This window comes from Perissodus microlepis, chromosome 7 (genome assembly GCF_051167445.1).
Source record: "Perissodus microlepis isolate ML-2025 ecotype Zambia chromosome 7, ASM5116744v1, whole genome shotgun sequence".
Lineage (NCBI taxonomy): Eukaryota > Metazoa > Chordata > Actinopteri > Cichliformes > Cichlidae > Perissodus > Perissodus microlepis.
Genome location: NC_140467.1, coordinates 62,919,912 through 62,943,991, shown reverse-complemented (window position 1 = coordinate 62,943,991; position 24,080 = coordinate 62,919,912). Strand labels below are relative to the sequence as shown.

The following is a 24,080-nucleotide window of genomic DNA, read 5'->3' as shown; positions in this document are numbered from 1 at the left end:
AGGTCCAGACACGGCTAGTGACGTCAGACTGAACAACCAGATACCTTTCTAATGTGGCGTTGTTGGCCCTGGCTCTCTTTCTCTCTCTCTCTCCCTCCTGCTGTGTTCCTGTGCTACTGAGTGTAACTACCGCCCCTCCCCCCTGCCCAGCGCAAAGCACAAGGCTCGCATGTTGAGTGAAGGGGGGGAAAAGTGCGAGAGAGAGGGTGAGAAAAAAAAACAAAAAAAAACGGCTCGCGATAAGGAGCCGGCTCGCGTCGTTCACGTCAAAGATCCGGCTCTAACGGTGTGTTCACACTGAACGCGATAGAGGCGGCCAGAGCGTCAGGTTTACATGTAAAGTCAATGGAAAGGCGCGATGACCCGCGATTGCGGCTCCCGCGAAAATTCGGAAGCAGATTTGCGTCTGCAGCAGAGCAGTTGCTTCTCCTGGCTCCCCAGTCCCTGAGCTCCTGCTGCTGCACCCACAGGTATGTACAGCAAGCACTGATACCTTTTTAGTCGGTGGGATTGCCTTGTGATCACCTTTACTAAATATCTACAACCAATCTGATTAGATCCTGTTTTTGTTTTGTTTTTTTCAATGTTGAAATTAAAATCTAGTAGCAGCCTTCTCATTGCTTTGTGTTTTGTGCTGTTTTACAGGCCCACAGAGTAGGACGGCTCCGAGGCAGATGAGGGACGGGTCCCAGGACGGTCCATCGGCAGTGGAGCTGGCCATCCTGGTGTCCCTAAAGAGTCCACACCAGTCTCCAATGGAGCATTTCCTCCTCAGCCTTGTTCCTGCTCTGGAGAGCAGCTGGGTCCTTTTTATTCCTGTCTCTCTGTAAATACTTATATTTGATATATTTATGTTTAATGTTTTTCTGTTTGAGAATTTTAATATTATTTCAAATAAATTTTTATAATGACTAATGTCTCAGTTCTACTACACAGCAAATGTTGGCACACGACTTGACACATGTAGAATTTATTTCATATTATACTAATGACAAAATATACTAATACAGTGGGATGCAAAAGTTTGGGCAACCTTGTTAATAGACATTATTTTCCTGTATAAATCGTTGGTTGTTACAATAAAAAAATGTCAGTTAAATATATCATACAGGAGACACACACAGTGATATTTGAGACGTGAAAAGAAGTTTACTGGATTTACAAAAAGTGTGCAATAATTGTTTAAACAAAATCAAGCAGGTGCATAAATTTGGGCACCACAAAAAAAGAAATGAAATAAATATTTAGTGTATATCAATGTGTGCGTCTCCTATATGATATATGGGGTGCCTTTGGACGTGCTTCCCATCCAGAGCTCCACAGCAGAGAGGAAAGTTCCAGCGCTCCTGGAATCCCTCTGTGATGGAGCGCCAGTCTCCAGGTGAAGGCACAGCCATGAAGTCGTCCACTAAACAGTCCCAGATGGCCGTCGCTCAGTGGTCCTAATGCTACAGTTTGATATCAGCAAACACCGAGCGCATACATTGATGTGACACCACAGCCATGCTATCATTCAAACACTGATAACAGCATAAATCGAATTAAATCGGGACTTGATGAGACCTGAGTATCACTAGAAATATTATAAACAGTCGTCTCCGTACCACAGTTTGCTATCAATAAACACCGAGAGCATTCACTGTTAGCATAGCACATCCATGTTAGCAGTGTATAAATAGATGGTTTAGCATATATTAGCACAGGTATCAATAAAGGACTACCGTATTAAATACTTTTACTAACCTCAGGCAGATGGACAGGCGCTCTGCAGGTGGGATTGAGCGCCTGTAATTGGTGTCTAGGCGGGCGATGCTGGGACCGACGAGGGAAAGCAGGTCCTCAAACTGGCCGAGTGAAAGGAAATGGAAAAGCGCCTGGATGACGGCCGATTCCAGCGAATCGGCCGTCATCCATGCGCAGCTCCTGGAGCAAATGGTGAAACTCACCAAACTGCTCACGCCTCTGAAGGACCTGATGGACCCAGGTACGGCGAGGACGTCTTTTACGCCGCTGCTCTGCTCTCCACAGTACATAGAGAAGGGAGACTCTCTCTTCAAGCGCTAGCTCGACAGCTGCCATCTTGCAAAGATACCGGTCTGGCACAACTTCCTACCACATTCCTCCCACATTTCCGGTTCACGCGCATCAAAATATGATATTTTGACGCGCTATGGATTTTTCTTGGACACGCGTTGAGGTGCGAATGTGCACGCGTCAAATTAGGGGCGTTTTGTTCGCGTCCATCGCGTTCGGTGTGAACACACCATAAGAGCCATTTCGTTCGCGACCAACCCATCACTAATACTTTGGAGTGTGTACGTGTTTTTGAGTTTGTACGTGTTTTGGAATTTGTACATGCTTTTGAGTTTGTAGATGTTTTGGAGTTTGTACGTGCTTTTAGGAGTTTGTACGTGTTTTTGAGTTTGTACGTGGTTTGGAATTTGTACATGCTTTTGACTTTGTAGATGTTTTGGAGTTTGTACGTGCTTTTAGGAGTTTGTACGTGTTTTTGAGTTTGTACGTGCTTTGGAGTTTGTAGGTATTTTGGAATTTATACATGCGTTTTGGAGTTTGTACGTGCTTTTTGGAGTTTAAATGTGTTTTCAAGTTTGTACGTGCTTTGGAGTTTGTGCGTGCGTTTTGGAGTTTGGAGAAGCACGTACAAACTCCAAAACACGTACACACTCCAAAGTATTAGTGATGGGTTGGTCGCGAACGAAATGGCTCTTAGAGCCGGAACTTTGACGTGAACGACGCGAGCTGGCTCCTTCGCGAGCCTTTTTTTTTTTTTTTTTTTCTCACCCTCTCTCTCGCACTTTTTCCCCCCTTCACTCAACATGCGAGCCTTGTGCTTTGCGCTGGGCAGGGGGGGAGGGGCGGTAGTTACACTCAGTAGCACAGGAACACAGCAGGAGGGAGAGAGAGAGAAAGAGAGCCAGGGCCAACAACGTCACATTAGAAAGGTATCCGGTTGTTCAGTCTGACGTCACTAGCCGTGTCTGGACCTAAACTCCGCTGCAGGTCCATATATCAAACGATCAGTATGGCATTACTGAGAGTTGAAAAACTGTCTAAAGTCTTTCATCTTTAATAAAATGATCAGCGTTCTGCTCTACATCCAGGCATCCATGAAAACGGAATTTATGACATTTAACGGAGTTAGAAGTTAGCAGGGAGTTAGCTCGCTAGCTTCTATCTAAATACAATATAGCATGTCCTGACTGCGGGGTTTTGGAAACAAATTCAAACGTACAGCTCTGTTATCACCTCCAGCATAAATGAAGACAGAAAACTAAACAGCAGTGACGTTTGTAGGGTTACTGAAGTTGGGCTAGCTGGTATATAATGATGTGCTACGTGACCGCTAGCGACACAGCTATGTTAGCATAATATAAACAAGCTAACTTTTTTTCCACTGGATAAAAGTTAACGTGAGTGTTGTCGGTGGTCAGGAACAAATGTAATCGCATGGCAGGATGCTGTAAAAGGACCAAACTTCAGCAGGAGAACAACTGAGATAATCCATCCACAATACGAGGTTAGTCATTCATATACTGCTGCATGGGCTGGGCTGTAGTTACATCCTAAGGGTTTAAAAACTGATCTTAAATAAATGATTAGCGGTAATAAAAGCCGAGGGAGGTCAGCAGTGATCACTGACTGTTTTAGGAGCTTTTTGAGATTAAATAGAAGAAAATACATAACATTAAACATGTTAACAACACAACTCCGAAGCATGTAAAAATTCTGAAGCACGTACAAACTGCAAAGCATGTACAAATTCCAAAGCACATATTTTGCAGTTTGTATGTGCTTCGGAATTTATACGTGCTTAGGAGTTTGTACGTGTTTTGGAGTTTGTACGTGTTTTGGAGTTTGCATGTGCTTTGTCTCTAGGGGCCACTGTAGAAGATGTCCTTTTGCCATTAATTATGCCAGAATTTTAGCTTTCATTGTGAATACTTGTGTTTTATACTAGGTGATACTGTAGAACTAAAAAGTATATACATATTTTTTATTCGCAGTAACTGACCATATTTACTACTAAGATATACTGTTTTATTAAGCAGCTGGATTGCCTTAATTTATTTATTTTTTACCGTAGTTTTCACAATAATTCTAACAATGTTTTGACATTTTGGTACAGTTAAAAGTACGGTATGTTTTTGGTGATTAATATACAGTTGTAGATTGTAAATTCAAATGATAATAGCAGAAAAGACTGTTATACATACAGAATTATTACGTAAGTTATAGGGTGATTAATTGTAAATAATGTTACAAATTTTTCTTGTTGTTTTCAAAGACAATGGGCCATATTACTGTACATTAATGTACTTTAAACATTTTAGCAGTGCAAAAATTAAAGCAATTTACCATTTTTCAATTTACAGTGATTCAACATAAATATTACACTTATCTACTTTTTTGGATTTAATGGTAATTTACCGTTGCCATTTCGCAGTTATTTACTGTAATTTTTATGTACATTTCTTACAGTGTAAGATTATTATCAGGGGTGCACATAAGTGGTCCGCAGGTGCACATGCGCTGTCAAAATAAAAGACGCGCACCAGCTAAGAAGTTGCAAGTATGGGTCTCCACCGTTTCCTTGAGTTCTGCATTGTCTTTTCTAAGCTGTGCGTTCTCCTGCATGAGTTTATCTACCTTACCTTTGGCCTCGCACAGCTCAGCACGAAGGCTCCTTATCTCCTTAAGGTGACCATCTTCCTTTATCTGAGCCCTTGTAATCAACGTCTGCATTACTCGATCCACTGTACCACTCAGTCTGTTAAATTGCTCATCAATGTTTGGTACAGGGAGTAAATTATTTAACCTTTCCTCTGCCATTTTTTTTTAATTGACAGCACAGTGTCACAGTGTATTAGCTTTTTGAAAGGTTCCTGGTTTGTGAAAATGCTCCAAAGTAAACTGTGTTAAACGAGCTCTTTTATTTAAGGACTATGGACACTGTGACGTCATATTCTTTGCTAGTGGCAAAGAAGAATATGACGTCACAGTGATCGTTCGAGAAGATCAAAGGAGCGCTGTGGGTCATTCTGCGCATGCTCAGATCATGCGAATTTTCTGTTGTCTATCACACAGGGTCTGCAGCCTGCAAGCTGCAGGAACAACAATGGCAAGACCCAAACCTACTTTACGTAGGCATTTGGCACCAAGACGCCACCAAGTATGGGTCTCCACAGTTTCCTTGAGTTCTGCATTGTCTTTTCTAAGCTGTGCGTTCTCCTGCATGAGTTTATCTACCTTACCTTTGGCCTCGCACAGCTCAGCACAAATTCTCCTTTTCTCATTAAGGTGATCATCGTCCGCTATCTGAGCCCTTGTAATTAACGTCTGCATTACTCTATCCACTGCACCACTCAGTCTGTTAAATTGCTCATCAATGTTTGGTACAGGGAGTAAATCATTTAACCTTTCCTGTGCCATTTTTTTAAATTGACAGCACAGTGTATTAGCTCTTTGAATGGTTCCTGTTTCTGAAAATGCCCCAAAGTAAACTGTGTTAAACGAGCTCTTCTATTTAAGGACTATGGACACTGTGACGTCATATTCTTTGCCACTATATGACGTCACAGTGATCGTTCGAGAAGATCAAAGGAGCGCTGTGGATCATTCTGCGCATGCTCAGATCATGCGAATTTCCTGTTGTCTATCACATATGGGCTGTATCCCAATTCAGGGTCTGCAGCCTTAAAGTCCTCAAGGGCCGCGTACTCAAAGACCGCTAAGGCCATAAGTGAGAGGCTTGTGAAATGGGCGGTCTAGCCCCCGTCGCGCTGCCCAGGTTGCCTAGCAACCATGATACCAACCGCTGGAAACGTGTCATACAGCTTTGTTTGACAGAAATGAAGGAGAACATATTTTGTTCATTTGGTTGTTTGTTTCTACACGAGCTGTGTGTGATTTGATGAGTATCTGAGGCTGAGACCACAGGACTGTAAAACATGATTGTTGGGCTTCATTTCTGTACTGAACAGTCATTTTAAGATTAGCTAGTAAATAACAATTAGCTAATGTTGTTCATGAGACTAAAGTCATCTCACTTTGGTAATGTAAATATAATATGGCCAATATTATAGTTATTATATTAATCATGATTAGTTATTACAGCAGTGAGTTTGAACTCTGTACCAAACACTGAGCTTCAGCAAAGAAGTTGCAGTTATTTATATTTCCTATTACCTTAAATCTTCACTCAAAGACGAGTATCTGTGACAGTGTATATACAGATGTATTATATATAAGAGACAAATATTGTTTGTTTAATATGTTGGCATTATTACATTTGGCTCAATGCTTACATATATGTGTAAAAAGAAAATGTACGAGCTGTGAAAACTGTTTCTGATAGAATGAAGAGTAGACTGATATTTGTTGCTTTAATTAATTTATTATTAACAATAATATAAAATTATGCACAAAAGGAATTACTAACGTAAAAAAAGTGGTTTTATTTATATATGTTTACATATAAATATATGCGGTGGCCCCTAGAGACAAAACACGTACAAACTCCAAAACACATTTCTAGCATGAACTGAACTTCCAAAGCAGAGCTACTAGATCACTTAAATTACACAATTGAAAGCATGCGTGTATTGTTTGTGTATTTATACATAGGCACTCATATATATTCAAATAATTTAAAAAAAATGTTCATTTACCTGTTATTACCACACAACAAATCCGGTAGTTGGTACTTGCTGGCTTGTGTAGCCACTAGGTAACAAAAGCTCAACACTGCGCCTAGCATCCTGGAGCACTTCTGGTGTGTTTTGTACATGTTTGAATAAATGCTTTTGAAAACTGAATTGGAATTAGTCTAATTTGAAATTGAATTTATGGTTTGAAAATGATCATCACTAAATTGAAATTGAATTTTATATTTTGAAAATGAATTGATTTGCTTTGAAACTGCATTTTATCCTTTAAAAATTCAGCTCTCGAATAATTTCAGTTTCACTTCTCACCATTCAGTTTCAGTTCTACAATTCAATTTCAGTTCCAAAATTCAGTTTTTTGGAACTTACATCCGGTTCCGGTTCAAGCGCAGATTAATAGAACTACGTTTTACTAGCGGACCGAAAGTGTTACCGACGGGAATCTACAGCATCTTGAGCTAAATTAAGACTTCTGAAGTCATTCGTCATGTCGAATGACCAGCGGATGAACTCTCAGGTTGGTAATAAATGTATTACACGTATAAGAACAAGCGTCATGTTAACAAATGATAGCCGTATGCTTATTGTAGCTGCTAGCTAAAAACGCTAATTTAGCGTAGTTTGCCCTGAATTCAGCTTTGACAAACAAATATGATCGACTGTTTCTAGTATAATTCCAAAGTTGTCATCTTGTACCCTGTCAGAGCCCTGTATGCTTGCAGAGACCCCTACAGTAGGGAAACATGCAAAACGGTGTCCAAACCTTTGTATTTTAGCTTTATTTATGTCTTACACAGCATCCCAACTCTTTAGCTAACTTTAGCTAAAGTGAATAGTTAGTCTAATTCATTAGTGCAGCATTACTGGATCACCTCTGTTTGAAGTGATATAATATGATATACAACTATCACTGAAACAGCAAACTTTGTAAATAAGCAAACAACACTTCTCATTCTCTAAACGTTTGGCCACAGCTGTAGATTACACTATCAGTGCTTGTTCACTCTTGACAATAATTACATTTCTAAATTTACTTTGTGCATTTACAGGTAAACAATATCTAAAATTTTATCTAAATGACTGCTTTGTCTTTGAAAAGGGTGAAGAGCCTGAGGCCGGTGACAGTCCAGTTCTACTCCAAGTACACCCTTACGGTGGCTCACAGGACAAGGCCACATTCCTGTCCTGCCAGAAGAGAAGAGAAACTTCAGAGTCTTCATGCAGTTCAACCACACCTGTCATATTCCATATGACAGGGGTCTCAAACTCCAGTCCTCAAGGGCCAGTGTCATGCAACTTTTCCATGCCCTCGAGGACTGGAGTTTGAGACCCCTGCCGTATGGTGTTCATGCTGTTTTCTACCCCACAGTTACAGCATGTCTGACTGCCTGTTCAGCATATGCAAAAATATATGAGTTTAAGCATGTGATGACTAAGGCCTTCCATTATGGTGTTTGTCATCACATGTCACAGACATCTGGATGATCATTTGGAATAAACTAAAAACTAAAAACTTGTTACTTCATCTTATCTTTATTATTATTATTGTTCTTATTTTACATTGTTAGGCATTAGGTTTATTTGTAGTAGTCCTTTCCAACTTCTTTCCCTCTTCCATGTTACTGTGGCAGCTTGTCAGCATCTATTTGGGGTTGGGAGTGGAACAGAAAGTAAGGAAATCCAAAGTGCCATTAAAACCAGGAGAGGTTCTTATATTTCAGAAGAAGGGATTAATTCAAAAGAAATGACCTCAATGCCATATTTTATTTAGGAACCCTAGAGAGCACTTTGCAAAATAACACATTCTTATAATTTCACCCTCAGATGAGCCAAGCTACGACTGTCAGGGAAGGTGATGTAGGTACAGAGCATATGAGAGTGGTTAAGTTTGTCTCTTGTCTAGATGAAGGCACAAGAGGGATCAATGGCAAGGCGTAGAGATTCAGTATCTTCAGTCTTCAGTGGACACTCCATTTCTGGCACAAAACACCTGTAAAAGATGGTCGATTTAGGAGGTGACCCGACAACTTCAGCCTGTCAAACATATTAATGGAGCAGTATGTTTTTAAAAAAAAAAAAAAATCTAATTAAGCATGCACTCAGTACCCTAAGAATTATTATGGTAGTTAAACACAGTGATAGTTGTATATCATATTATATCACTTCAAACAGAGGTGATCCAGTAATGCTGCACTAATGAATTAGACTAACTATTCACTTTAGCTAAAGTTATTAAGTTAGCTAAAGAGTTGGGATGCTGTGTAAGACATAAATAAAGCTAAAATACAAAGGTTTGGACACCGTTTTGCATGTTTCCCTACTGTAGGGGTCTCTGCAAGCATACGGAGGGGGTACTCTGAGAGGGTACAAGATGACAACTTTGGAATTATACTAGAAACAGTCGATCATATTTGTTTGTCAAAGCTGAATTCAGGGCAAACTACGCTAAATTAGCGTTTTTAGCTAGCAGCTACAATAAGCATAAAAGTTACCTTACGGCTATCATTTGTTAACATGACGCTTGTTCTTATACGTGTAATACATTTATTACCAACCTGAGAGTTCATCCGCTGGTCATTCGACATGACGAATTACTTCAGAAGTCTTAATTTAGCTCAAGATGCTGTAGATTCCCGTCGGTAACACTTTCGGCCCGCTAGTAAAACGTAGTTCTATTAATCTGCGCTTGAACCGGAACCGGATGTAAGTTCCAAAAAACTGAATTTTGGAACTGAAATTGAATTGTAGAACTGAAACTGAATGGTGAGAAGTGAAACTGAAATTATTCGAGAGCTGAATTTTTAAAGGATAAAATGCAGTTTCAAAGCAAATCAATTCATTTTCAAAATATAAAATTCAATTTCAATTTAGTGATGATCATTTTCAAACCATAAATTCAATTTCAAATTAGACTAATTCAAATTCAGTTTTCAAAAGCATTTATTCAAGTTACAATTCAGATTCAATCTGAGCAATTCAAATTCAAATTTAACTTATTCAAATTCAGTTTCTGATGGCACAGATTTCTGCCCATAGATTACTATACCTTTCTAATGTGACATTGTTGGCCCTGGCTCTCTTTCTCTCTCCCTCCCGCTCTGTTCCTGTGCTACTGAGTGTAACTACGGCCCCTCCCCCTCTGCCCAGCGTAAAGCACAAGGCTCGCGTGCGGAGTGAAGCGGGAAAAAGTGCGAGAGAGAGAGAGAGAGAGAGGCTTAGAGAAAGAAAAAAAAAAAACACGTGACGGCTCGCGATAAGGAGCCGGCTCGTGTCGTTCACGTCAAAGAACTGGCTCTAAGAGCCATTTCGTTCGCGAACGACCCATCACTAGTACCCGACTTTCTTTAGACCGCGAAGGCCGGGTCCTCAGGTGGAAGCAGCCTCTGAATTTGGACACCCCTGCTGTTTCCGGGCCGGCCAATAATAACGGTGATATTTAACGTATTTTATCCGACAAATAAACCCTGTAAAATGTATTTAACCCCCCAACAGCCCTTTTGAATGTCTCCCTATTAGGGCCACAACACCTCACTCTTGGAGCACTTTTTTGCCACATGTATCGCAAACAGTGTTGCCAACTCCTCAGTAAGGAAAATCGCTATTGGTTGTCCTAAAAGTCGCTAGAAGTCGCTAAATGACGTCATCGCCTAATTTGCATAATTGGTCATGCTAATCTAATTGTAACCTACGTTGTTGGAGAGAGAAATAACATCGTGGAAGAGACATAAAGTGAGTAAAAAACGTCCTAAATGCATTTAGAGTTTATTTAGAACTACAAATTAAATTTCTTTTAGCAATTATTGGGTTTTTTTAATGTCACAATTCCAACCCTGCTCCTTTACCCGGGCTTGGACCAGCAAAAGTGACCCGAAATAGGCACTCTGGTGGAGTTACTTTGTGTGTGTGTTCATAAGTAGTTTTAAACCTTGTGATCCACAAAACAGCATAAGAGTAAAAGAGTAAAAGAAGAACTGACTGCGTTACAGCACCCGCTGCTTGTTGAGAGTAAAAGCGATACGCGCTATCACGTCTTTTTTTAGCGACTTTTTTTCTAAAAAAAAGTCGCTAAGGGGTCTGAAAACTCGCTAAGTCGCTAAGTTGGCAACACTGATCGCAAACCACGTCTCAGCTGTTTGTGGAGGTAAAATAAGTCCGCACATGACTTCAATTACGCTCAGCCATTGTTGTGAGTGCGCACGCCAAGCGAGACATTTATACAGCCGTATTTCGCACATGACTGTGAAAGGCGGAAGAGGAAGTAGTTCCTTTGAATGTAGACAATCCGAGTGTTATAGTTTCTTTCCACTGTGTTCCTGTTAATGAGAAACTACGAATTTACTCTAAATTACTAAAATATGGATATTTTAATGTGAGAAACGATTCTAGAACATAAATGATTGGTATCGGAGGAATCGATATTTCAGGATCGATCCGCACATCACTAGTGGAAATACAAGCCCCAACAGCTCCAAGCTGATCAGAATGTTCATATGTGGGACACAGTGAGTAGCTTAGGATTGATTCTTGACTGTGTGCTGATCTTAAAACCAGATTAAATCTTGGCAGATTATAAAGGAAAGTTGAAAAAATAAATATTTTTTCCTTTTTCTTACATTCCTTTTCAAGTAAACTGTATTGTTCTTCAGATGAAGATTCAGACGAGTGTTTCGCCTTCATTTCTGCTACTATAAATAATGAATCGTATGCTCTGCACTTGCATTTAAACACGTATACCCATGAAGACTGACTTTGAATATTCAGCTGTAATAGGTGGCCATGTATTTTATATCTTTTGATAGTGTGTGTAATCTCTAATTCTGCAGGTTATGATGACTGCTGTGTGAAGCTACTAGTTAAAATGTTTATTTAGATTAAAATTTATAATACCAAACATGCACTCAAAAAAGTTGCATCTAAACAAACCTGTTTGAATAAACAGGCTGCTGTTCCCTGTGTATGCAAACAGTTTTGTTAAATTATATTTAAAAAACCCAAGAACTTATCTTGCTGGAGAGCACATAGTCTTGATGCATGCTCAATCATCCAGGTAAGTAAATCTCCAAAAGTTGATTCTGTTCATCTGGACGTAGCATTTTCAGTGGGAGAAAAGTTTCGTCACTCATCCAAGTGACTTCTTCAGTCTCGGCTGACTGCAGGTTTCCCCAATCTTATAAACAGTACATATGACTCTGTGGCTTTTAAACCCCAAAACACGCTGCGGCAAAAATTGGTCCACCCCAAGGATCAGGTCCCCCGACACAAACAGAGTAACATAGTGCACGCTGTTAAGTGCCAGGAGGGTACATCTTTCGCCATCTTACAATGCTGTGATTGCAGCCATTCCCTAACTCTCTGTAAATGGTACACATGGCCATTGATCAGTGGGCTTTGATCAGTGGTCATGAGAATTTGCATAATTATGATGAAGGAACTGACCTCCCAGCCCATTGTTCCTTCAGTGGGCGGGTTTAAGTCATTATGCAAATGTACTGTTTATAATATTGGGGAAACCTGCAGTCAGCTGAGACTGAAGACGTCACCTGGATGAGTGACGAAACGTTTCTCCCACAAAACGCTGCATCCAGATGAACAGAATCAACTTTTGGAGAGAGCACATCCCATATGGAAAAGATATATATAAATCTTATAAAGTTTGTATCTGTCTTGTGTGAAACTTGTATGAAAAGCATACAAGAGTGAAAACAGATATAAGATCCCTTGAAAAATTATATAATGAAACTTGTATGTTTTGCATACTTACTAAAACAATATATGAAAGTAATGAGAAAGTGGCCACTTTCATGAGTAAATCATATAAGTTTTTACTATTTCTTTTCCATATGGGATAGTATACATTCAAGATTTAATCATCATGTCATGCCTGTGGGAGTTACCTGGAAGAGATGCAAACACTGACTTAAAATGAGAGGAAGGCATGTTGTCCAACATCGGTCCAAGGTGTGAGTGAACCAGTGTTTTTTTGGTTGTCACTATGCAGATTTATAATTCTTACACAAACTAATAAGAACATATCTGATAAAAAATATGACTCTGAAAATAATCCTTAGTTTTTAATTTTTGTTTTATTGGAGGGAACATATGTGGTATTTTAGCATCAGACACTTAGTTTTCTGTTTTCTGATGAAGATTTTCTGCATTCATTTATGCAGATGATGTCTTTTATTTAACGAAAACACAAATCAGACACCAGCTCACAACCTTAAACATGATTATTGTGCTAGCAATTGGTTGTGATCCAGTGATGGATTTATGATTAGCTAACAATGAGGATGACAGGGATTTTTCTCTTTTACTTTAGCAAAGCAATAAAACAATGAAAAGACCTCAGGAGACATAAAACTGTTTTACTGGCAAAATATCAAAAGTAAAACCAATAATTTTGCTGATTTTCTCTATCTGTGCAATATGGATTAACGTTACTGCTGCAGCTCTTTAAGGTAAATATCAAAACTATTACGGTGTGTTCACACCGAACGCGACAGAGGCGGCCAGAGCGTCAGGTTTACATGTAAAGTGAATGTAGAAGCGTGATGACGGGTCCCGCGAAAATTCGGAAGCAGATTTGCGTCGCGAAAACGCGAGAAAAGCGCGTCACAGCAGTGCGTCTGGCGCGTTTGGCTCGCTTGTGTTGCATTTTGTGCATATGCACGTTTCGCGTCTACCGCTCGAGTTGGAAAAATCTGAACTCCAGCGTCAAATCACGCCAATCAGGAGCCTGGTGACGTGGCTCTGACCTAGGTCAAAGGGGCAGATCCAGCCAAAGCCCTTCATTCTAGTGATGGGATTTCCGGCTCTGTTTAGAGAACCGGCTCTTTCGGCTCGGCTCACTAAAAAGAGCCGGCTCTTTAAAATTATGCACAAAAGGAATTGCTAATGTAAAAAGAAAGAAAAAAGGGGTTTTATTTATATATGTTTATATATAAATAAATGTGGTGGCCCCTAGAGACAAAACACATACAAACTCCAAAAAGCACGTACAAATTCCAAAACACATTCCTAAAGTTAACTGAACTTCCAAAACAGAGCTACCTAGATCACTTAAATTACACAATTGAAAGCATATGTGTATGGTTTGTGTATTTATACACAAGCACTCATATATATTCAAATAATTAAAAAAAACAAAAGTTCATTTACCTGTTACTAACACACACCAAATCCAGTCGTTGGTACTTGCTGACTTGTGTAGCCACTAGGTAACAAAAGCTCAACACTGGGCCTAGCATCCTGGAGCACTTCTGTTGTTTTTTGTACGTGTTTTGGAGTTTTTACATGTTTTGGACTTTTTACGTGTTTTGGAGTTTGTACATGCTTTGTCTGTAGGGGCCACCGTAAATATACTTTTATTTATTCACTCCACCTAAAATGTAATAAATAAATCATATAATACAAAAACCAACTATTCAGAGTTCTTTTAACTATTTAAATTTTCAGCTTTTTCCTTTTAAACAAATTTAAAGTGTAACAACACAAAACACTACAAACCACAACACAATTAAATATAAATTAAAATATGAAAACAAAAAGAAGATGCATATTCTCTGTCATATGGTCATGCAACACGCAGAACCTGTATAAAAAAGGCCAAAGCCGACTGTACTTCCTCAGGAGGCTGAGGTCTTTCAACATCTGCAGGAAGCTCCTGAGGATGTTTTACCAGTCAGTGGTCGCAGGAGTATTTTTCTATGGCGTGGTGTGCTGGGGGAGCAGCACAGCAAAGAGGGACTCATCCAGACTGGAGAAACTAATCAGGAAGGCTGGCTCTGTGGTCGGCATGAAGCTGGACACTCTGGTGACAGTGGCAGAGAAGAGGACCTTAAAGAAACTGATGGACATTATGAACAATGCCGGGCATCCTCTGCACACGGTCGTAAACAATCAGAGGAGCCTATTCAGCGACAGGCTGCTTCTCCCCAAGTCAAAAACCAACAGACTTAAAAACTCCTTTGTCCCACACGCCATCAGACTGTTTAACTCCTCACTGGAGGGGAGAGGGAGGAGAAACAGGGGGACAAGGGAGGGCGGGAACAACTGAGTTGTAGGTGCTTTTCTACACTGTGCAATATTTGCAATATTTGTTTTTTGTTTTGTCTTTTTTTTCTTATATTTGACTGTGCAATAACCACTGTGCAACATACTCACTCAAATGAGCAATCCTATTTATCCATATTGTATATTCTGTATCTATATATGTGTATATATGGTGTATTTATGCTTATATCCTTACTCTCTTTCCCCTTCATGTATCTGTAACATGCAACTTCTTTCGGTGCTTTGCTACTGGAAACTGAATTTCCCGGAGGAACCCACCCGAGGGATTAATAAAGTTTCATCTAATCTAATCTAATATGGACCTGCATGAATAAACTTTCTGAATCCTTTATCACCCGCAACTGAAAATAGTTGTGGATGATTACTATACCTTTCTAATGTGACGTTGTTGTCCCTGGCTCTCTTTCTCTCTCCCTCCTGCTCTGTTCCTGTGCTACTGCCAGTGTAACTACCACCGCTTTCGCAGATTTTTTTATTGCACAGTACAGCATTGCATTCTGCAGCCTGATTGACAAATCTCCTCCGTGCTGTGTCTCCTGCGCTTGCCAAATTTATCATATTTGGTTTTGATAACCATCACGTCCAACAGAAAAAACAGCACAAAAACACCCATAACTATGACCTTCATTCGGAAATAGACACCTGCACCGCGAGGGAAAAAGGCGCACGAAAGTGGCAGGCAGATGAAGACAAAACGCGGCATAATAATACTTTTTACGTTTTGCAATCTACAAAGGTTTGCACTTTGAGAATCAACTTATGAGAACTGTGACTAATGTTCATGTGTGTGGGGATCAAAGTGTATAAAGTGCGTGGCGAGGGGCTAGTTATTCTGAGAACCCCTGCTGCAATAAATGAGGGACCACTGTATATACTTTCTCTATGATTATTTTATTCAACCTGTTAACATTTAATACTGTCTTGATAGAACCAACTGATTCTGCAGCAGAGCATCCCCTGTTGCTTCTCCTGGCTCCCCAGTCCCTGAGCTCCTGCTGCTGCACCCACAGGTATGTAATTGTAGCATCAGATGTACAGCAAGCACTGATAGCTTTTTACTTGGTGGGATTCCCTTGTGATCACCTTTACTAAATATCTACAACCAATCTGATTAGATCCTGTTTTTGTTTTGTTTTTTTCAATGTTGAAATTAAAATCTAGTAGCAGCCTTCTCATTGCTTTGTGTTTTGTGCTGTTTTACAGGCCCACAGAGGAGGACGGCTCCGAGGCAGATGAGGGACGGGTCCCAGGACGGTCCATCGGCGGTGGAGCTGGCCATCCTGGTGTGCCTGAAGAGTCCACACCAGTCTCCAATGGAGCATTTCCTCCTCAGCCTTGTTCCTGCTCTGGAGAGCAGCTGGTCCTTTTTATTCCTGTCTCTCTGTAAATACTTATATTTGATATATTTATGTTTAATGTTTTTCTGTTTGAGAATTTTAATATTATTTCAAATAAATTTTTATAATGACTAATGTCTCAGTTCTACTACACAGCAAATGTTGGCACACGACTTGACACGTGTAGAATTTATTTCATATTATACTAATGACAAAATATACTAATACAGTGGAAAGATACCATCTGGCACAACTTCCTCCCACATTCCTCCCACATTTCCGGTTCACGCACGTCAAAATTGCATATTAATACTAAACCTGCCATTGCTGTGCATTTAGGTGACCATGATGAGAGAGACAGAGTCTGGCTCAGATGCTGGCAGTTCTCGCTGCAGTTTACCGTTAGCGTCTCCTTTCAGGCCAGGATAGACGAATGTCACCGAGCAGTGACTCAGTTTGTGGTCAAAGGCTTGCACCCATTTGCCACAGCAGATGCCCCGATTTTCAGTAAGTGAATGTGTTTAATTGCAGGCAGGGACATTACTGGATGTTCTTGTGTAATTGCTACAGAATAATTTATGTTATACTTTGTTATTGCTACAGAAGAATATTTATTTTATTATTTTACATTTACAATTTTTTTTCCTGGGGACCCTGTGACACCCCATTGAAGAGCCGTAGGCTGTGGATCTCTTAAGATCTCACTGTTGGGTTTGTAAGGCCATGCTACTCCTAAATTTCTATCTTGTTCAAAGAGAAGATATAAAGCAAAGTTCTAAGCTATTCGACCTTAGTGTTCTCCTTTTTTAAAAAGAATCGATAAAGAATCGAATCGTTAAACAGAATTGAAAATGGAACCGGAATCGTGAAAATCTTATCAATACCCATCCCTACCTGTGAGGACATCTGATCTCTGAAAAAACAACTGTTAATGAAGCTGGAAAAACAAACCCACATCTTGATCCTTAAAAAAGCATATTAATATATATCTTAATAAGAAAAACAATCACAGCTGAAGTAAAAGTCTTCAGCCTACTAATATTAGTTCATAAAATACATTCTCTGCGCCAAAAGTGATGAGTTAAGGTGCCGACGGAGGCAAAGGCCCCGGGGTAGACCCAAGTCAGGCTGGAGAGATTATATCTCTTGGCTGGCCTGGAAACGCCTTGGTGTTCATATTCATATTAATATTCTTATTCTTCTATGACAAAAAGTACAAGTGTTCATTTAAAGAAATAAACAGAGCAGTAAGAGATGTTTTTAAAAAATTGCTTTCTTTACTTTGATTTGCCGCCAATTACATGTTTTTATTTGTAATTTTTGTAGTGCTCCCTACTATGTGAACCCCTCACCTGAAGTTTTATGTTTATTGGTTTAAGCCAATTAAATTCTAAACTATCACAGGGCTCGCAAAATCGCTAGCTCGACGTCCCAGGGCTAGCAATATCTCCGGTTGGGCGACCAAAATCACCCAACCGGAGATATTGCTAGCCCTGGGACGTTGAGCTAGCGATTTTGCGAGCCCTGTATCAACCCAACAATCAAATGATCCCCTTTAATAGCAAGCACTGGGCAACGGTGGAAAGGAAAAACTCCCTTATAAAAAGGGAGAAACCTTTGACAGAACCAGGCTAAGAAAGGGGCAGCCATCTGTCATGACTGGTTGGGGGTGAGAGGCAGAGGAAAAGAAAAATGAGAGCACACGTTAGCTATATGTTGTTCACATTACCTAAAATGAACAACGTATGGTTTTCTGGACTGTGAAAGAAATGTCTCAAGTCACTTTTCAGTGACGTGACCGAAGACTTTTCTGGATGGCCGTGCGGATGCTTGTCAGAAACAGTTCATTTCCTTTCTTGGATAAATGAACTCCGTCGGGTAAAAAAATTGAGCTGCTGAAAAACCTGAAGCACGGATGCTCAATAATCACTCCATCAAAGAGGTCGACAGCCTTTCTAATGTTGGCATTCACAATCGTCCTGTCCTTATTGATTTCGCCTGGATTTCCATATCTCCACACTTGACGCCCATTGATAGATGAATATGCAATTGTCATTGAGGGGAACTCTGTGTGCAGTTGCATCAATTCCTTCTCAATGACAGAAGAAAGTTTATAAGCAGAAAAGAGTCCCAAATCATTGCCCCCAGCATGGATTACCAGTATGTCAGGTGGGCTCTGTGTGGATAGCTCCTCATAAAAACGAGGAAGGACTCCCCTCCAGCGCATTCCTTCTTTGCCAAACCACTGGACTTTGGCATTAAGTCCGAAATTTTCTCCGAAAATCTCTTTTGCTTCACCCTCGTCTGATGTAGCTGGACCCAATGATCCACACGTTTGTTTCTCTCTGGTCTTCTGGCCTCTTGTTGTCTTTCGGTGTGTTTTCAGAGGTTTTGGTATCACCCAAGGCCAAATTGTTTGTTTTCTGACCTGGGGATTGGATAGTCCTGGACCAGGGACTTTGTGGGATGCTCTGTGTCACTGCTGTTTCTTCTGGCCTCTTTTCATCTTTTGGTGTGTTTTCAGAGGTTTTGGTATCACTCAAGGTCGTATGATTTGTTTCCTAAACTTGGAATTGGACCATGCTGGACGAAGAACTTTCTTGGATGCTCGGACTCACTGCTGTTTCTTTCTTCTCAGTGTCTATTCTCATCCTCTTTCTCTCTGGAGAGTAGCTCTCAGAGTTCTTTTTGCTGCCTTTTGAAATCTGACTGTATCGTCTTTTCAAAACATTTTTTTCTTCACAGATAAGTTTCTCTTTCCTTGGTGGAGAGCAGCTGTCGGCACTTCTCCTGCAAATCTGTGCAGCATAATCCGGGCCTTGCATTCTCTTGAGTGGAAGCTGGACAAGTGCGTTTGTTTCCTGAACTTGGAGTTGGATCATCCTGGACGAAGAACTTTCTTGGATGCTCGGACTCACTGCTGTTTCTTTCTTCTCAGTGTCTATTCTCATCCTCTTTCTCTCTGGAGAGTAGCTCTCAGAGTTCTTTTTGCTGCCTTTTGAAATCTGACTGTATCGTCTTTTCAACACATTTTTTTCTTCACAGATAAGTCTTTCTTTCCTTGGTGGAGAGCAGCTGTCGGCACTTCTCCTGCAAATCTGTGCAGCATAATCCGGGCCTTGCATTGTCTTGAGTGGAAGCTGGACAAGTGCGTTTGTTTCCTGAACTTGGAATTGGACCATGCTGGACAAAGAACTTTCTTGGATGCTCGGACTCACTGCTGTTTCTTTCTTCTCAGTGTCTATTCTCATCCTCTTTCTCTCTGGAGAGTAGCTCTCAGAGTTCTTTTTGCTGCCTTTTGAAATCTGACTGTATCGTCTTTTCAACACATTTTTTTGTTGTTGTTGATTTTTGCCGTGATTACTCTGAGACATGTTGGAGTGTTGATGAAGCGACTGTGTTAAAGATTCAACTGTTACAAAATGTTTCTCAGGCGTACCTTTGAATGCTGCAATCTTGAGTGTTGCAAATAAACTGACTAAAAGTTTGGGATCCCTACCCATATTTAAGGATTCCATGCCATATGACATCATCTTCATGATGATGTCATATAAAATGCCTTTGATCATCATGATGATGTCATAACATAATGTAACAGTAACATTCTTTTTTTTGTGCTATTGTATATACTGATGTTGCAGAAGACAGAAAACATGCTGTTGTTTGCATACATTTAATAATCACCTCTGCACAGGAGCTGAAGCATTGTCCTGCCTGTTGCTCTTACAGTACTTGCAATAAAAATACAGTAACGGTAATTAGTGACTGAGCAGCCCGGTGCTTTTCTCTTGATTTCTTTAGTCAGGGTAAATTCATTCACCTGCACGGCTTAGCTAAACGAACTGTACAAAACAAGTATCTCCGACAGCCGAGTGCTCATCTTAGCTAGCTGCGTCTCGTAGCTAGGGACAGTAGTTATGGATTAGCTTACAGATACATTTAACTTACCGAAAAAGTGCGGCGGGGCCTGGGGTCCGTCCGTCGGTTAGTCCGGTTTACTGAAAAACACCTCAGGATGTCAGTTTAAAACAGTCGGTCGTGGTTTTGTAACGTAAACGCTGGACCTCCTCTCAGCAACAGAGATACGCAAGTTTCTCTGTGACTGCAGCTGCCAGTCAAAGCTGTTATGATGACGTCACGCCCCAATTTAACAGCATTGTGGTAGTTATTAGAAAAACGTATCAGAAAGGAGACCCACTGACAGGAAATCAGCGTGATGAGAACTACTGATAATGACAGAAAGCATCTTTGGAAAAAAGATTATCTGAGGAGAATTTTGTTTTTATTTTATTTTATAATGTTTCTATAACGTTTCATACAGCATTGTTTGACAGAAATGAAGGAGAAAATGTTTTGTTAATTTGTTTGTTTTCACATGAGCTTTGTGTGATTTGATAAGTATCTGAGCCTGAGACCACGGGACTGTAAAACATGTTGGGCTTCATTTCCTTACTGAACATTCATTTTAAGATTAGTTAGTAAATAAAAATGAGCGAATGTTGTTCATGAGACTAAAGTCATGGTAAAAGGCCTGTATTTGTATAGCGCTTTACTTAGTCCCTAAGGACCCCAAAGAGCTTTACACCACATTCAGTGATCCACCCACTCACACACACACTGGTGATGGCAAGCTACATTGTAATGTAAATATAGTACGGCCAATATTAAAGTTAGTATCATATTAATCATGATTAATTATTACATCAGTAAACTTGAACTCTGACAAATACTGAGCGTAAAGCACAAGGCTCGCGTGCAGAGTGAAGCGGAAAAAAGTGCGAGAGAGAGGGTGAGAGAAAGAAAAAAAACCCCACGTGACGGCTCGCGATAAGGAGCCGGCTCGCGTCGTTCACGTCAAAGTGCACAGACTTCGGTGCCGGCTCCCCACGGCGTCAGGAATCAGTGCTGGATCTTGGAACAGAGTCACAGATAACAGTTCTGATATTTTCTGATCCGGCTACGAAGGACCAAATAATGTTAAGAGATATACTCTAAAGCACTTCTTCAGTAGAGACTCAGAGAAGAGAAACACACAGAGCTTCTTGCTAGCAAGGGCAGCCTCCAGAACAGAGACTCGCACTGAGAAACTGCCCCGGGGCGGGGGGGTCAGAGTGTGACCCCATAAATGACTTCCCGAAACCTGCTGGTCTCGAAGTCCAGCAATTCATCTAAACAAAAAGCACTTAGACTAAGACAGATACAGCTACGTTAATCCTACCGTAAAACAATAAGACAAGGTACGACCTCTCCCATACTCCTAGGATGTGGGGGTGAAGCCAGAACACCCTGGAATGTTACAGACCTCCTAGGATGAGACATTCTTTCAATATGCCACCAACTATATACTTCTAAACACAAATGATTACATGCAGTATTCTACCATATGCAAACTTATATCATTAAAAGATTATACTGACTACTAAGTACAATTTTCCTATTGACAGTCTTATTAGGTAATGTTCAAATAATGTGATCATCCAGTGTTTTCAGTGTGGGAGAAAGTACTCAGGGCCTTCAAGTTACACACTATGAAAGGCAGCAACAAGGTTAATGTTCAGAAACCTAAAGTCTGTATCAGCAGCAGAATGGAGCTAAAAATAAATGTTGGTTTCAGTTCTATGAAGCTTTGAGTATTTTGGATCAGTAGCTGCTGTGTTTGTTGCATCATATTGCTGTAATTGTTTATATGCTTTATATATTCTGAGCTAAGTTGATCTATAGTGTTACATCATATTCTATAAGGATGTTATGTGTTTGTAGACTTTCTGCCCAGTTTGACCCATTTAGCAGAAGTCAGCCTGTTTAAGGCTCTGATATCTATTCTGTGTGACTTACAGCAGTTATGACATGGTCTGATTTTCTCCCCCAATAAAGGAATATTTCATATATCAGTCTACTCTTCATTCTATCAGACACAGTTATCACAGCTCGTACATTTGCTTTTTACACATATATGTAAGCATTGAGCCAAATGTAATAATGCCAACATATTAAACGAACAATATTTGTTTCTTATATATAATACATCTGTATATACACTGTCACAGATACTCGTCTTTGAGTGAAGATTTAAGGTGATAGGAAATATAAACAACTGCAACTTCTTTGCTGAAGCTCAGTGTTTGGTACAGAGTTCAAACTCACTGCTGTAATAACTAATCATGATTAATATAATAACTTTAATATTGGCCATATTATATTTACATTACCACAGTGAGATGACTTTAGTCTCATGACCAACATTAGCTAATTGTTATTTACTAGCTAATCTTAAATGACTGTTCAGTACAGAAATGAAGCCCAACAATCATGTTTTACAGTCCTGTGGTCTCAGCCTCAGATACTCATCAAATCACACACAGCTCGTGTAGAAACAAACAACCAAATGAACAAAATATGTTCTCCTTCATTTCTGTCAAACAAAGCTGTATGACACGTTTCCAGCGGTTGGTATCATGGTTGCTAGGCAACCTGGGCAGCGCGACGGGGGCTAGACCGCCCATTTCACAAGCCTCGCACTTCCGGCCTTAGCGGTCTTTGAGGACTTTAAGGCTGCAGACCCTGAATTGGGATACAGCCCATATGTGATAGACAACAAGAAATTCGCATGATCTGAGCATGCGCAGAATGATCCACAGCGCTCCTTTGATCTTCTCGAACGATCACTGTCGTCATATTTTTTGCCACATAGTTGCAAAAAATATGACGACACAGTGTCCATAGTCCTTAAATAGAAGAGCTCGTTTAACACAGTTTACTTTGGGGCATTTTCAGAAACAGGAACCTTTCAAAGAGCTAATACACTGTGCTGTCAATTTAAAAAAATGGCACAGGAAAGGTTAAATGATTTACTCCCTGCACCAAACATCGATGAGCAGTTTAACAGACTGAGTGGTGCAGTGGATCGAGTCATGGGGACGTTAATTACAAGGGCTCAGATAGCGGACGATGGTCACCTTAATGAGAAAAGGAGAATTTGTGCTGAGCTGTGCGAGGCCAAAAGTAGGGTAGAAAAACTCCTGCAGGAGAACGCACAGCTTAGAAAAGACAATGCGGAACTTAAGGAAACTGTGGAGACCCATACTTGGTGGCGTAAGGTAGGTTTGGGTCTTGCCACAGTGGCCATTGTTGTTCCTGCAGGTTGCTGGGCCATCTCAAAGTTTTTCGGCTGAGTGAATGTCCCGCTCTGTGGGGTCACGATTATTATCAGGGGTGCACATAAGTGGTCCGCATGCGCTGTCAAAATAAAAGATGCGCACCAGATAAGAATTTGCAACGCGTGTTTGCGTACATAAGATTTTCTGGAGGAGGTGAGCTGGCTTCAAACAAATGATGAACGCACAGAGATGTGGTGCAGAGTATGCCGTGGAAATCATTTGTTTGAAGCCAGCTCACCTCCTGCAACCACTTTTCCGAGAATCCTCCACATCTTGAGGAGATCTCACCTTATCTTCCTCATCTTGCGTGTTGCAACTTCTTATCTGGTGCGCATCTTTTATTTTGACAGTGCATGTGCACCTGCGGACCACTTATGTGCACCCCTGATAATAATCTTATCTTATAAAATTTTTATAAAACTTTATCTTATAAATACGCTGTGCTCTCCTTTATGTTTGATTTAATTTTGCCCCTCACCCCCCAACCAGTCATGGCAGAAGACCGCCCCTCCCTGAGCCTGGTTCTGCCAGAGGTTTCTTCCTGTTAAAAGGGAGTTTTTCCTCTCCACCGTTGCCAGAGTGCTTGCTCATAGGGGATCATTTGATTGTTGGGGCTGAATTTTTAGATTTCATTTAATTGGCTTGAACTGAAAAACCTAAAAATTCAGGTGAGGGCTTCACATAGTGGAGAGCACTACATTTGTTAACTGCACTTTTATTTGTAGATTTTGTAGTTCTTCCTACTACAAAAACTACAAATGAAAACAAGGCAGTTAGCAGCAAATAAATAAATAAAACACATTTAAAAAAATCTGCTACTGCTCTGT

At 40.4% G+C, this 24,080-nt stretch overlaps 2 long non-coding RNA genes and 1 pseudogene across 2 annotated transcripts in view; 2 read left to right on the top strand and 1 right to left on the bottom strand.

The window, feature by feature from the left end:
- Window positions 1-8,206, top strand: part of LOC146384589 (uncharacterized) — a 42,347-nt gene extending 34,141 nt beyond the window's left edge. Inside the window, exon 2 of the long non-coding RNA XR_014800892.1 lies at window positions 7,786-8,206. This is a non-coding gene — a long non-coding RNA (uncharacterized LOC146384589). The remainder of the gene's footprint in view (window positions 1-7,785) is intronic.
- Window positions 193-1,025, top strand: LOC146384590 (uncharacterized). Its single transcript, XR_014800626.1, has 2 exons — window positions 193-470; window positions 646-1,025. It is a non-coding gene; the product is annotated as an uncharacterized LOC146384590 (long non-coding RNA).
- A 9,432-nt stretch (window positions 8,207-17,638) lies between the features above and the next one.
- LOC146384588 (uncharacterized) lies at window positions 17,639-19,221 on the bottom strand (annotated as a pseudogene).
- Window positions 19,222-24,080: the final 4,859 nt, after the last annotated feature.